Source organism: Corvus kubaryi, unplaced genomic scaffold, assembly GCF_017639235.1.
Source record: "Corvus kubaryi isolate FWS band 111438036 unplaced genomic scaffold, C.kubaryi_AGA036_p1.0 37398, whole genome shotgun sequence".
NCBI lineage: Eukaryota > Metazoa > Chordata > Aves > Passeriformes > Corvidae > Corvus > Corvus kubaryi.
In genome coordinates, this window is record NW_024581137.1 from 42,636,126 (window position 1) to 42,652,405 (window position 16,280).

Below are 16,280 nucleotides of genomic sequence, written 5' to 3' on the forward strand. Positions count from 1 at the left end.
CAGATCACTATCCGTACTCTTGTTACTGGAACCACTTGCTCCACCGTTCATATCAATATTATCATCAGTAAAAACAACTGTGGGAAATTTAAAAGCAAGAATTTATGTGGGGACAAAGAACAGGAAGGGATTTAGTCCAAGTACAGCCTGATAAAATGAGAGGATCAGCCCAGCCTCCATATGAAGGGGAACTAAAGCCAAAAAGCCACACACATTCCAGATCACTGGCAAATTTCAACTAAAATTTGGCATGACAAAGATCAGTACTAAAGTACGTGCAATATAGAAATGTTCAAGGGTTTTACTGAAGTGATTTTTGCCATAACTTGTCATTTTGTGATACTTTTCTACCATTTCTGAATTTGTGAGTGTGCAAGTAAAAGCTCAAGCTTTTAATTACCCCATAGCTTGCAAGCTATTAATAGCAACATATTGCAGTCACTGAACATGTCCACCTCCTGTCCAAGGCCTCTCCAGGGAGCTGGCAGTCAATCCTTCACTGACAGTGAAAACAAGAAATAGAACAGACTATTCAACACACCTCTCTCTACACATAGTGGGAAGTAGTGTCAAATAGAAATATCAAAGCTCTCGATTACTTAAATAACTAATTGTTCCAGGAACATGGAGGAATTTGAAAGCCAAGTATGGTATGGAAGGATGCCTAACCATTCAGAACAGTTCTAAACCCCAAGACCCCTCTCACTACGGAAACCCCAGAACTGAAATCAGCATGATTAAAATTCTTTGAAGTTCATTCAGTAAACAATAATTCTTCCCATCTACTAAGGCAGAAATCCTCAATAAACATGGCAAAGCTAGCATCTACAATTCAACTCAAGGGACTTTCCTTCCAGCATCTAAAACAAAAAACCCCACTGGTATGAAATAATACCATGTCTGTTGAGTTTCTCCAGATAAGATGCAGTAACTCAGCTATACAAAACGCAGAGAAACTGGTAGAACTTGGAATCTCTTCTCCCCAGGTAAAGACCTTGCACAATAAAGCTGGCATTAACTCAAGGCACCAGAAGATGAGATGATCACCCACCACCATCACTAGACTGCAGTCCACAAACAAGATTTCAGTCTGTTTCTTTTTAGAAACATTATCTTGACAAAAATCATTGACTAGTAAGCTTCTTTATCTCAAGGGTCAAGACACATACCAAATAACTGTTTAACAAACACATACAGCAGTGTAACCAGCACTGCCTGTAATTCGCAAACTCTGTTTCAGACAGGCCCTTCCCCCAAATCCTGTACACGCTAGACAATCAGCTAGAAGCAAATCCTTCATTTCCATCAATAATATTCCCTTGACCAGTCCTGAATAGCCTTGATAGCAAATTAGCATTTCTATGGGCTGAGACCAATTTAGTCAATCTCACTGTGTCCCTGCTGATTTTCTTTTACTTGAAAGTTGCTTTTCATTCTGTTGACTAACAGAAAATAGAAGAGTCTCAAATTTTTAATCATCATCTTTTTTCTGCAGAAGGTAGAGGAAGAAAAGCTTCTTTATTAAGGGGAGAAGTTACTTCCAATGGAAAATTTCAGGGACATATACATATCATATATACACACACATACATACACACTTAATAAATAACATAAAAAACAAAACAAAACAAAAAAAAAAACCTGAGGAATTCCATTTTAATCCAGGCTGCAAACATTATAGCAAGAAACAAATCTCCAATAGGAATGTGATTTACAAAGCAATGCAGACTCTGACAGATGGAGCCTGGGAAGGTACATGCCAGCTGCTCTGTAAGTAGCATTTTCTGCCCAATGCAACAAACAAGGTACATGTTAGCTCTGGACTAAACCCTTATTAAAAACCTATACATATATACTATATATATAATTTTATATATAATATATAAAAATACTGTTGAAAATGTAATTTTCAGTTCTTCTGCCAACTCAAATCAAAGGGATGTCTTAGTAAATATGTTGGCACAATACATTGTTGCTGTCAGTTGTCACAGTCTGTCTATACAAGCATAATGGCATGCCACACTGAACTCAAGTGACAGAAGCAGACATGCCCATGTGTCATTTTCACACAACCCTTGTACACTCAATTAGTAAGGCTTCAAGACTGCACACACAGCAAGGGTAAGAAATTTGGTCCAAGTCTTATACTGTGTGTTTTACATGATTTAGACAACATAAGCTTCAGTACAGAAACCACATATTCTGTTCCTGTAAAGCACAGCCCAATAGTAGCATATACAGTTGCTTCAAAACTACACCTTGAACTTTCTTGCAGTGTCTGTGATTTGCCATATGACATCAAACACAATTTTCTTCAGAGCTGACATAAAACAGGCTCTGACATCAGAGATATCAGCCAGAGCTGCAGAGTGGTGGATTCACCATGCCTAGAGGAACTTAAATGATGCGTAGATGTGGCACCTAGGACATGGTTTACTGGTGGACTTGATGGCCTTAAAGGTCTTCTCCAATCTAAATAATTTTATGATTCTGTTATTCTAAGGCCACCCTTGGACTGTCAGACAGAAAAAGAAATCCTTGGCACTTCCATAGCAGTCTTCTTCCTTCAACACTAAGAAAACTACCCAAGGCTTTGGAGCATATGATTATTTTGGCACACTAGACAGCAGATAACAGGGAATTAGAGAACTTACAGTGCACAGACAAACAAATAGAATGGCTCTCAAACATTGATCTTTTGTTCTTGTAATAGAGCTTGAAATTAAAATGGCTTTCTGTTTACTTTCCTAAGTGATGGCACCCACCCACAAATTTTAGCTCATCTAGCAAGACATACTCCTTGGTAAGTCAGAGACTTATTTTTCACTCTTTTTTTCTAGTGAGAATAAGAAGGAGACACTTCAGCATTTATTAGTTACATTAATATCCTCTTTGTAATGTAACGGCAGCAACATAGAACCAACACAGAACCAAACTCAAGTTTCTCTAAATAGAGAGAAAAATCAGAACTGGATAGACTTTCATGTCATGCAAGCCTTCGAATCAAGACAGCTCAGAGTAATCTGCTTTGGGGAAAAGCTTTTCAGTTCACACCTTGTGAAAAAGCTTCATTGTCCACAACAAGGTTTCCTCCTATGGATTTTGTTCACCTCTTCAGTTTACTCTCAAGGACTGGTGACTGCTGACATGAAGTCTTTTATTTCCGTTTTGACAAATTAAACTGAAGGTCTAAACCCAGAATACAACAAATCTATATATAAACACAAGGAACATGCTAAAATTTTATGATCTTCATAGGTAAGCTTCAAATACTACCTTTTTCTTTCCAGATTCTCACTCTCTAATCCTCCCTACCTTCTACGCAGGCCTAGAATCATACCAGATAGCATTGAGCAAGCAAGGTTAAAACAACAGGATTTAGTATAAAGGATTAAATTACAGTCTCATCTCAGCATGTCCTGGTATGACAGATTATTATCAAAGACATTCCAGTATTCAAAGGATGGCTACAAAAAAGATGGAATCTCCCTTTTTACAAGTTACTCCTGGGGAGATTCTGGTTAGACACAGTAGGAAAATTTTTCACAATGAGAGCAAGCAGTCAGTCATTGGAATAATTTCGTCAGGGAATTGGTGGAATCCCCAACACTGGACACCTTTAACATTCAACTGGACAGGGTGCTGGGGCATCTTGTGTAGATGATGCTTTCTTTTGCCCAAGAAAAGTTGGACCAGATGATTCTTAAGGCCCCCTTCCAACCTGGTATTCTATTGCTCTGAACCCCTACAACAGGGCAACCTCAACTTCTGTGTGCAAAACAAACACTCAATGTCAGCATCTGCTAAAGGATTGGTCCAAAACCAAGCAAGCTCAAAGCTACACTCTGCACTGCAACAGGTTTCTCTCCATGGAGATGTCAGAGATGTTGCACGACAACAAAGCAGTCAGGGAAGTGGGAAAATAGAGCACAGAAAGTCATTAGCAGGCCTGTCCAGCTCCAGGGAGAATCTCAAGGCAACAAAATGTAGAGCCAAGAGCTACACTGGCCTTTGGACAATCAGCAAATTTCTGGATTGCACGTGTTCCTAATTCAGGAAGAGTTCTCATGGTTAAGAAAGTCACTTTAGACACACAGCTGCTGCCCAGATTTTACAGTTCAGGCAGTTCCCAAACATCACAGTATTTTTAAAACAAAGAAAACAATGGCCATTATAGGATCAAATTCTCTTCTCATGCTTTGAATCACTACATTGCTGACTATTTAGTGTCTTGAAGATGAATACACTCAGTCCAGCAGAAAATCATCCCATACCTCACTGTACTTAGCAGTGCACTTAGGCCAGAAACTAGTGGATCCCAACAATTTTGTAGCAGATTGTTTCCCAGCACAAGGCATACTCTCATACAGCACACAGGCTATACAGTGATCTCATGGTAATAAAGTAATGGACTGCAATACAAGGAATGATTGTTTTTATAAGAACTTGCATGTAAGTGGAGAAAATCAACCTAGTTTCTGTCTGATCATATAAACAGCTGCTAATATTGCTCAGACTTTTATGCACTCCTGGACCGGACTGTACAATTTTTATCCGATAGTGGCTGTAAGCACACTACATCCAGCTTCTGTTAGAATAATTATTTTTATTATGTTAAAGTTTTATCCTATGGTTAGCAACAACATTCCAAAATCTTCCATGCAGAAGCTCATTTACATATTGGGTTTTTTCAGTTGCAGCAAGTAGAAGTTTATCCTCTAAAAACCACACACAACAGAGCAAAACAGATGGCTCAGGAGAATGGAGAGTCAATAATATTGTTTCTTTCCCCAACAAAAAGTGAACAGAAGAACAGATTACCATATTTTTTAGTTCTAGTTATCTCCACATCCAGCAAGAGGTAAAACCTAACTTACAGAAATCAACAGAAGAAAGCAAGTAAATTCTTTAATCGGAAATATAGCATCAAGCTCAGGAGTGAGAGAATTGCTTTGTTTGGGTTTTCTAAACAAAGTCCTTGGTGAGACAATTGCTGTGGTGTTACAGCAGCAGTTCAAGTAACTTTCCCTAGAAATACAGCTGCAACGTCTCTTGCAGGCACAATTACAGCACAGCACAGTTTTCTAATCAGTGTTGAAGTTGCACTGGTGTTTTTAAGATGAACCTTCACATGATTTTCAAGACTGCTTCCCCTTCATGTACAATGTAGGGGGCAGATTTAGGCATATGCAGGGCGTGCAAAGAGTCATACAGATTACAGCAGAGCTGCACTTCCATACAATCAGATGCATAAGAACAGTCATATCCCCCGTCTCCCTCCTCCAGCAGTAAAACAAAACCTGAACTATTCTATTGCAGCACTTGTCATAGGGCCATCAGGACACCTTGCTATATCATCTGTATTCAGCTTGAGTGGCCTTATTACAGCCACAGAGGAGCTGTATTCAGAGAAACAGTCCCCTCACAACAGGAACACATCACCACAGTTGTGTATCCACCCACACCCACACTGCCACTACCTCTGCGTCTGTACACCCAGGAGGGAGCTGGGCTAAAATACAGGGCAGGCCACGGGAGGACACGTATAACAGTGGAGCAGCATGTGGGACAGTGGATCTGTCATTTCCAACTGCTTCAAAGCTTGGGATGGCCTCCCTACACTGCAAGAGGCAGAAGTAGTACTCCAAGAAAATTTTATGCCCATTAAGTCTGCTGGTAAGGCTTACTATCAGAGATAAGAGCTTCACTATGATGTGAGCATCTGCAAGCAAGCCCAGGACTGGAACAATTACATTTCATAAGCTCTGTTCAAAACTAATTTAAAACAGCAAGAAGTGGCTGTGTCAGTAGAGAAGAGGGGGGAAAAAAAAAAAAAAGCAGCAGCTATACTCTAAAAACATGCTCTTGGTTTTACCAAAGAATACACAGTATTTACATGTAAATGAAATCCTGCATGAATAGGGGGACAGAAAAGAAAAGCTTTTTATACAAAACCTGCCTAAACACTGAAGATATGTCCAAAGCAAAACTGGAGACTGGTCTTTTTACCACCTCCCCTCCTCACCAGCTCTTGGGTTAGGGAACTGCTTTTCAACTTTCTGCCTTGTTGCTCTCCAAAGGAAACTGGAAAGCAAAAAACCAAACAGATCGACAGCAAACATGTTTTCTGTTCAACAATTACAAAAATTAATTTTTCTGTTCACAAAAGGAGAATTTTCTTATCGTCATGGATGGCCACATTTTTGCACCCATTATACTTAAATGATGATGCATTTTTCTTAACTTTCATAGTGGTTGTTTGCATTTAGTCATTTTCTGAGGAGGCAAGAAGCTTAAATGAGTGCCTTTGCTCATTATTTATGTTCTCTATTTGCATAACTCCTGCACAACTGCTCCATTAAACACCTCTTCCCCTCCAAGGCCAATTTTAAAAAGCCTCCTGCTTTATGAGACTGACAAGTATGACTCACAGTATTCCCCACATTCATTCCCCCAGGCCTCGTGGGATGTTATGCAGCCAGTAAGTACCTGTTCCAGTTCATACTCCCCCACTCCCACTGCTGCTGCAGTAACCCCTTACAGCAACCTGGGAAAACAGTAAAGCTACTTCTCTGCTGTAGGCAGGAGACAAACAGTAACAGTATTTGCTTTTCATATTGTCCTCAGCACCACAGTTAGCCAGAGAGAGTGGCTGAACACAATGAAGGAAGGTTACACTCTTCCCCATTCTTCCTGTGTTCTTACCCACATCAGGAACTTGGGAGTTTCTCAAGACCCTCAAATTGCTTTTCAGTCATCCTTCAAACCATTCCCAATTTCTGTCAGCAAGGCAGAAAGTTATTCAACATAGTAGATAAAGTATAATCTCTTAGAGTTCCTTGCATGCCCAAGGAACACATTTAAATACTCCACACATATGAAATTCAGGACCAAAACCAGCAACTTCTCTCTCCAGCAGAGAAGCAGAAATCAATAGGTACCATATCCCTGCATACTTGGCTTCTATCCCCAGTAAACAAGCTTCTCTCATAATTACAGAAATACCTCCCTCAGCCTCTGAATAGTCAATATTCATTCACTGCAGAGTACTGAGAAGAACTGATTTTACAGTTCTTGTTCATAGACAGTAGGTTTTCAAAGAGGGAATACGTGCTAGAAAGCTTTCCATTGGCTGTTATCATTCTTCACTGGTTAAAGGACAGACTGATAAAGAGGAATGAAATACACATTCAGAAATGACAGCCACTACTGAAGAGATACAAGATTTCTTACAAAGTAAGCTGCATTGTATGAGCCCAAGCTTCAAACACATCTGTGGCAACAACAATTTCTCCGAGTTAAATATACCTTAGAAATTAGATTCAAAATCTGTTGCAATTTAAGATAAATTCCAGGACTACTGCGGCAACCAGATCATTTCAGTGCTGGGAGAACATATGGTGTGTTGCAGCAGGAAACACCCACGGTATTTGAAGAGAGCCCTTGTAGAGAGAAGCACTTCCAAACCAGACGCATATTTTATCTAATGCAGCTAAAGCCAGGAGTCTGCATCATAGAAACAACAACTCCTCCCAGGGATTTAGAAATCCTGCAAGTTAGACAGCAAATAAAAAGCTGAACAATCCCCAGCCAGGTCTCAAAGATCTTGCCAATGTAAGTGCATTGACCCACCATATCTCTACTTGTTAGTCTGACACCCTCTGGACCTTCACTGAAGCATCATCCAAGCCACCTGCCATTAAGCTTCTCAGTGAAAACCCTGGAGGCTACAATCATACTTTATAAAAACCTTTAAGGATCAGGTCCAGCTCTGCTTTGTGGACACATGCATGTTAAGAGAACACCATTCCTGACACATTCACTTTCCTTCACTGTTAAGAGAACCAAAGCCCTCCAAGCAGAATAGTTTCATTAAGCCCATTTTACTCCTTAGTCTCAAAAGAGTAACAAAAGGACCAGCTTCCTGAAGAAGACAGGTTTCTTATAAAGAAAAGGCCTGACTGCATATAAATATGAGAGGCCTCCTAAGAATTTTACTAACAGGGAGAATCACATCAGTCCCATTTTACATTGTCTTCCCAGCTGCATTCCATTTCCTCTGTAGCCTGCCCATCATGGCTTCCCCAGGTACTTACAGACTACTGCATAGACAAAGCTTTAGTGTCAACTCTGTGCCAATAAAGATAATCTAAAAAAGAAATGTGCATAAATGTCTTCAGTAGCTGCAGGTTTCAAATTACAAAACCCATGCTAGTAGAAACAGTTTGTCGGAAAGGCATCGTGAAAAATAGCTGCATAATGTAAGTTGCAAGGCAGTAAAGGGTATGTATCTGGTAAAAGATTATCTGTGGGGGGGAAAAAAAAAAAGCCAACAGAAAAACCCCACACTTGCCTGATAAAATATAGCTTAGAAAAAGTATTATGTGAAACACTGGCGTGAAAGTAGCCAGCAGAGTCTACACTTCAATTCCTTTCCAAGAATTGTTATGCTTCAAGTAGTAAACAAACTTTTTTTTTTCTTGGAACTATTTGTAAGTACACTACATTCAACTCTAAGGATGTCAAACCAACATTTGTTTTAGTAAGACTCCTCTATGCGAGTTCTGAGAGGTTTTCCTGCTTTCTTAACAAAAGCAGGAACAGTACCACATTTTATTCCTATTTGTCTTTGAGGATACAATAAAGTTAGGACAGTGATGCAGAGTCTCTTCCCCATGAGTTCTTTAACTGGACATCACTAAAGTAGCAGAGCTTCCTTGTACATGGAGTAGCATGCTTGCACTTTAACTTCTGCTGTATAAAGAGTATACAGAATTGATTGTTTTGGGCTCAGAAAGGGAGGGATGACATTATCACAAATATAATCTGCTATCTTAACATAAACACAAGAAAGACGCAATCTCATTGCAGAAGAGAAAACTTTTGTTGTTCTTTCAGAATGTTCCACAATGTCAGAAGAAACAGTATGGCACATATCTGTGGAGGTTATGAAGAGACCTTATCACAGGGGAGGCTCAAACCAAGGGAAGTTTTGATTTTCAGATACTTTTTCAGTTTGCGAAACCCCAGCACTTAGTAAACATATTTGATCTGGAACCTTTGACAAGACTATTATTAAAAATAAAGTCCCCTTGTAGTAGTCAAAGTAGTCAATCTTTTTCAGAGTTAAACTAATCTGCTTCTTTAGCTCAGCCAGCGGGTTACCTACCAATTCCAACTCACGTTAATACGAACTGCTGAATTTTACAAGTGGTACCAGAAAATGCTATACTCATGTTTCATTCCAAGTTGAAAGTCTCATGCAGGATTCCCCATCCCTCCTTTTCTTCCACAGTAACAGCATCATAGTAACAAATATATGCTCTGCAAAGCATGCATGGCTCCTGTTAACAGCATTAAGGGCTTGCATAAGTAATGAGCAACACTATTTGCACAGTCTCAAGCAAAGGTGGCATCTACACTCTTATTAATTAACCCAAGGAAAATAATGCATTCCCTCTAAAATCAGGAGGAAGAGTTTAGAGTTCTGCTTTCATCTGCTGCACAGAAAATTGATTCCTCAAAGAGCCCACCTGTTAGAAATGCTGTATTTTCTATTTCAATACCTGGCACTCAGCTGATGAAACACTTGACTGGGCCCCTCCAGCACAGTCAGGACATGCTGACAGGCTGGAGGTGCAGGAGGAAAGGCACCTGAAGTACCATCTTGCTCAGAGCTGTGTTCAGGAGCACACCGCGACCTATTCTCCATAGCACCCTGGTCTTGGCTCTCAAGGGCTCTGTGCAAGTTTTGAGCTGCAAAGGCCTGTTTCTGCAACCCACAGGAGACATCAAGTCTCTGCAGCAGCTGCCTCACCAGCAAGGTCAGGAAAAGGGAGGAACCGCACCAAGGCACATTATCTACTATTTCAAATTCAGCAGTTACTTCCCTTTACTTAGGGGTGGAGGGAAGGGAGGATCCCTCTGACCAAGCCCACCCGCTTCTGTCACCAGCACTCAGATTTGGGAAGGGGTGGAAGGAATAGCATCAAAGGAAGACCACTCTAGGAAACACAGATGCTAAAAAGAGCAAGAATGCTCAGGTGATTATGAACAAGCCTGGACACTGAGTAATCGGTGTCCCACAAGTGATTTCCTACCATGCAACAATAAAAACCACGCTATGCTCCTTCAGACTCCAAGTCACTAAATAAGGACTGAATGCAGGCAGAGAGAGCAAGATACCCCCTTATCCCACAAGACTGTCTTGCTATGCCAGGACTGACACTTTGACCACACAGTTGCCACTGCACTGTTCTGTAGCTGAGCAAGATTTCGGTCACCAGAAATGTCAAACACAGACTGCTTTCACTAATGAGAAATAGAGCGGCATCTTCTCGTGCCTCTGCCAAGACCCACCAACACGCAGACAAACAGTACTGTGAGCATTATGCAACTCCAGAAGTTCACAAAGCAAAAAATTAGAATCTCAAGCTCCTTATGAGAGGCAATACACAAAATTCTTAAAAAGTGACTGCTGCTAATGAGTTCAATGATGGTTTCAGGTGCATATTTTCCCAAAAGAGTCATTACATTGCCTCTGTGCATACTGTCTCTGCATTTCTGTGGACACCTACTTTTTACAGTGTTGCAGTATAACAGAGGCAGTCTGGAAAGGGGTGGGGTGGCAGGGGGAATCCTTGTGAACAGCACTGGAAGTCCACACAATCAGGTTCTGTTCCCAAATCTGACAATATGTCCCTATATGACCTTCCCTGAGCCAGTTATACATTCCATGCCTTCACTTATGCTTTTCTAAAATGAATACAGTTCAAAATGCTAAACAAAGATACCGGGAAGTTGCATCAGTTCTTTTGTTTCAGAGTTCAGGAGGTTTCTTTCTGTTAAACTTAGATTAGATACTAACAGGAACTTTGCCCTCAGAGGTACACTTCCTACTTGTACTCAGCTTGCTCCTATACTCTTACCTTCATTACAACTGCCTTCATTCTCCACTTTATGAGACCTTCCCATCTATTTTCTCTTCACTGTAAGAGCTACTTACTGTAACAACCTCCCAAAGAACCAGAGGGAAGTATTAGATTATTGCCCCGCTTATTCACTCTTCTTTCTTCCTCCCAACAACTCCACAGGACTGTGCACAGCAAGAGCAGCACAGGGAGCAAGAATCACACTTGGCATACACTGACCACAGACAACCTGCAAGCTTCTTCCTTCCAACAATGCACAAACAGAAGGGAGTGGAGAGTGCTTCCCTTGGGGAAGAAACAAAACACACCTGTAAAAGCTTATCCCAATCCCCTTTACTCTGCCTGATTAAGGTAGCACAGTGCTGACACAATGATCTGCTGAAATACCAATGAAATGCAGTGGGAATAGCAGCCAACATCTCGCTGGCTTCTTAAACCAAATATACCAAAATTAATGGACACATTTCAAATTTGGAAAAGCTCATCTCTTATCATCTACCTCCTCTAGACATACAAACCAGACATACAACACTCTAGGATCAGTTTTCTTTAAACTCAGGGTAATCACTTGCTTGATTTAGTGAAGTTGGGCTACAGTCTTCTTGCTGCCTATGAGCTAAAGCCTTATTTTCCAAAATACAAAGACACTTGCATGGGCATAGAAGACCTATACAAGGCACAGAAGAGCTACGAGCCTAACCCACCAACCTGTACCTATATTATTATTAAAAAAAAAACCAAACCAAAACTGCACACAGAACAGTCAGTACCTTTTATACTACTTAAACTACCTTAAAAATATTATTTAAAAGTATGATGCAACACCTTTTTTTAAAGAATATTATTTAAACCTACAAAGCATAATAGATGATACATTGGTATTTTACCTCATTGCTCTCTAATTCTGAACTATATTTGCTGTTACAGAAAGTGAACTTAATTTGTGGGGTTTTTCTCGTTAAATGTTCCAAATATAGCAATTAAACATGGGGAAGAAAAAAATTACTGTATTTACTCTCAATACAACCTAATTAACCTATGAATATAAAAGCATGCAAGTTCTCACAGCACATAAAGATTTTGTATTGGTGACAATTTAAGAAGTTTATCCTTTTAGAGCAGCTCATTCCCTGAATTAGGCATTCTGAGTGAACTTCTTTGTACTGAACTAAGTTAAGCCACTTTCCATGTGTGAGGCAATGAAATCAAATGTCTAACCAGTTACCAACGTTTAAAGAAAAGCCACCAAAAAAGGTTCATTTGTGTTGGACAGGAAATATCTACTGTATAGGAAGTGTAGAACATCCAACTTATCAAATAAAAAGAATTCCTCTGCATATCTTGGAAGATAACACAAATATTTATGAAACTTATTGCATGCAACACTTCTGCTCAATGCTGCACATTTACTTTTCTACCAGCTGGAAAGATACTTTCATTTTTTTGCAATAGCAGTTAAAAGCATGGACAGATTTCAGTTTGTCTGTTTTACCCAGAATAGCTTGTTAATTCACCGTTCAGTTTCCACATACCAGTCAGAAGATACAGAAGGAAGTAACATGACAGAAAAACACACATTTAGGCAACACAGCACTTACTTCCTTAAAAGGTCTCTCAATTTATTTTTCTAAAGCTGCTAAATCTACCCACTTGAGACCATCAAGATGAGAACTTACACAAGGAGTGCAAGCTATTTGTTTAGAGATTCGCACAATCATATTAAAATTATATTTGGGCTTAAAAACAAAAATTACAAAGGGATCTTCACAAGTGGTCTAGAAGCTTGAGACTGACAAAAACTATGTATCTGCATGTGCATAAACAAGGCTATAAGGAACACTTGATTTAGACAGTAGAAGAGTTAAAAGCAGCATTTTACAGCACAGAGAGGCCTCTCTGGGATATACCAGTCAACTGAAGTTGTTCAAAAGGAAGTAATCAGTGCAGTAACACTGCAGAAGCTGATTTCCTGTGTCATTCTAATGCTTCATAAGCTAGTTATTGTAGGTCCCTTAAAACATGAAAATAACACAGCCAGAAAAATTACTAGAGAATCTCTATGGAAGTTAGTATTTTTCAGCTGAAGAATCATAACTAGAACTGTAAATGCTTTAACTCTTTGTTATTTCCGTATTAAGTAATACTGATTAAGTTCTTACTGTCTAGGATACTGATGAAACTCCTCACTAGCATCTTCAGCTTTATGCTACAGATTGTCAGTTAACCTTTGTGTTACAAGCATGCCAAAAGGGACTAGTCCCAGAATATACCTGCAGGCAAAAGGAATTGGGGAAGACGTAAACTATGGGAACTTACATTTTGAAAATATATTTTAAAAATTAATACATCTATATATAAGAAAATTTACTTCAGAAGGCAAAAATATGCCTTAAAGATCTAAGGTTCAAAACCTGCTCATAAGACTGTTCAGAGTTTAAGCCTCTGATCTAAAACAGGAGTCTAATTTTCTACCTGCTTGTTACTGAAGCTTCCAACCAGAAACATCACAGATTTTAAATCTTGTGGAGATTAAATACACTAATGTACTTATAATGCCCTTTTCCTTCTATTCAAAGCCAAAATCACCACCAAAACATCACTATGTATGTACTTCAGTTACTACTTCTACACTTGGTTTTCTTTCCTTTTTCCTGTCTCTCTTTCTCTCCCATCTCCCCAAGATGGCCACCATACTGTACTTTCCTTTTGCCACTGCAGGTCCTCCTTAGAAGCTCATTTGCTCTGCTTCTCCTGAACTCTTTTCCCCTCCTCACAAATAAACTTTCTAGATAACCAGAATACACATGATCTGGAGGGCAAACTGTGTTACCAGCCGGCATTCTGATATAGTTACAATGTGCCTTAGCAAGAAACTGTTTCCTGCTTTTCTAAGAACAGCAATTTTTAACTTGAGTTTAGTGACTGCCGTCATCTTTCCTAAATGCTTCAGTAAAAGGATACTTACTATCCATACAGCTACACTCACCGTCAGGGAGCCAAGCTCCAGCCAGGCGAGCTTTTTTCCCCCCCATATCACTTTTCTTTTTGAGGAATCCCTAAAGACATTGAAGACAAGTTTTCCTCAAAAAATCAGCATGACTGAAATTTCACCGGAATTATTCTCATCTTAAGTACAAGAGACAAAACAAAATTCCCATATTTTCAAATACAAAATACATATATAGCTTGAATACAGCAATATTAGGGGTGGGAAATTACTGTCCTCCTTAAGTCAGCAAAGAACATAAACCATAACACTGAGAACATGATTTTGTCTGCTATTACAATCACTATAAATTGTTAGTGCCAGCACTCAGAATAGTCTGACAAACCTATTCCACCTCAACGGCACAACTCAGAGTGGGAAACAGTAATTTTTACCACTATGGAGCACTTAAGCTTTTTCCACTGAAAAAAAAGAAATCCCTCCAAATTCAAAGCGGCTGAACTAAGCCAGCTACATGCTACCAGATAAGTTACAATACATAGCTACTTGTGAAGTATTTCAACATTCACTTCATGGCCAGGTTTCCTGTTCTGGTCTGCCTTTTTTATAAAATTCTCAATTACATTAAACACATAGATTTTCGTATTGTATGTTTGTTAAGCCTCTTCCTTTCCCTGTCTCCCTTCCCACCCCACAATACTCATACCCCCAAATCTCATAACCCAGTGCCCTGTGTGATATTGCCTAATCCGGCAGTGGCCCCACCACAGGCACTGGCAGTATAATCTGTTCAGTAGTCCAACTGGACAGCAGATGGCTTTGCATCCAGCGCTGATTAAAAAAAACCACCTCCATCAAACATTTTAAAAAATACAGTTGTATCAATACATTTACCATTTTTACTGAGCAAATGTACAATACATGCAAAATACAAGTGAGGTATATACATTTTCCAAAACTATTGTGCAAGACTGCATTAGGAATTTTGGAATTTCAGCTTCCTTTCAAAAGAGGTAAACACAGCTGTACACAGATAAAACAGACCCCACCAATCCCACATCCAGCTGACCTTGATACTTGAGGTGAAAATGAGCTACCAAATTTAAAAAAAAAAAAAAAAAAAAAAGGAAAGGGAAAAGCCAGATGACCAGATGGGAATTTACTCAAGTGTTGCATTTATTTGGTTTGTTTGATTGAAGTAAGAAAAGACAAGTTTTATGACTCTGAAGAAAATGATGTTGTAACTGAAGATTCTCTGTACCCTTCTGACATAGAGAAAAGTCAGGAGCAGGAGACACGTCAAAACTTGTACTGCAATTACCATACTCATGTATTTGTCATATTTCCCATGAGTAAAACCAAATGAACCTCGCCTCTTAGAAGCGTTTATATCAGCAGCTTTCTTTGGGTGGAGCAAACAACTCGGAAGCATAAATAGACATTAACTCATACTACCTCACATACCACAAAAAAACCAAAACTTGAAAATATGGCTTGTTAGAGCAGTTTTAATTCAAATATCTCATGAAAAAAAAATCACTTCATATTATTCAAGATGTGTTTCCATATTTGCTGCCCCATTACTAAAAACAGTAAGATAGCTTACCAGCAATGATGGATACCAGAGACTTAAGTAACCTGTATCAGATACTCATCACAGGTGACCTAGTATTAGATTCAACAAGTTCACTCTAGTGAACAGCTATCTAGCAAGTAAAGCTCATTTACCTTTCCCCTTCAAATTTTTTACAGAAAAAAAATGCTGAATTTCAGCATCTCTGGATGGTTCTGCATCCAGACCACTATGACTAAATACTCAGACTTAGAGAGTCATGTGATGTAAATCCTAAAAAAATAATAATAGTAAATTGTGCTTAAAGTAGCTTCACAAAAATAGATTTAAAGCAAGGCCAAGAAGCACTGGCAATCTATGGGAGAGAAAAAAAATCCACACCGACCGGTGGAGAGACGTTACAACCAATGGAGCCTCTTCCAGCATGAGAGACCCGGTCTGCAATCACTGTTGTAGGGTGTTAGAGCCGGGCAAGCTGCGAGAGGCACAGATTGCCATTTTGAAACACCGCCTCACGCTCACGGCGGAGCCAGCCCACGGGCAGCCTCCTGCCCCCGCACGCCGCTCACGGCGGCGCTGCGGACCCGCAGCACCGCGGCTCCATGGGTCCCGCACGCCGAGGAGGACCCGGCGCGGATCCCCTGCGACCGAGCTCCGTGATGTCACCCGTGTGCGGGGCCCCTTCCGCTCCCCGCGCAGCTGCGGCGGCGGCCCCGGCGGAGAGCGGTGCGGGCCGCCCGGCACCCGCGCCCCACGTGCGGCGCATCCGCCCCGGCCGCCGCCACCGACCGCCGCCCCGGGGCCCGGCCGCGGCCCCCGGAGGGAGCCC

At 40.3% G+C, this 16,280-nt stretch overlaps 1 protein-coding gene across 12 annotated transcripts in view; it reads right to left on the reverse strand.

Moving 5' to 3' along the window:
* Positions 1–16,280, reverse strand: part of ABI1 (abl interactor 1) — a 78,263-nt gene that overhangs the window by 61,150 nt on the left and 833 nt on the right. The gene's annotated exons all lie outside the window — the stretch shown is intronic.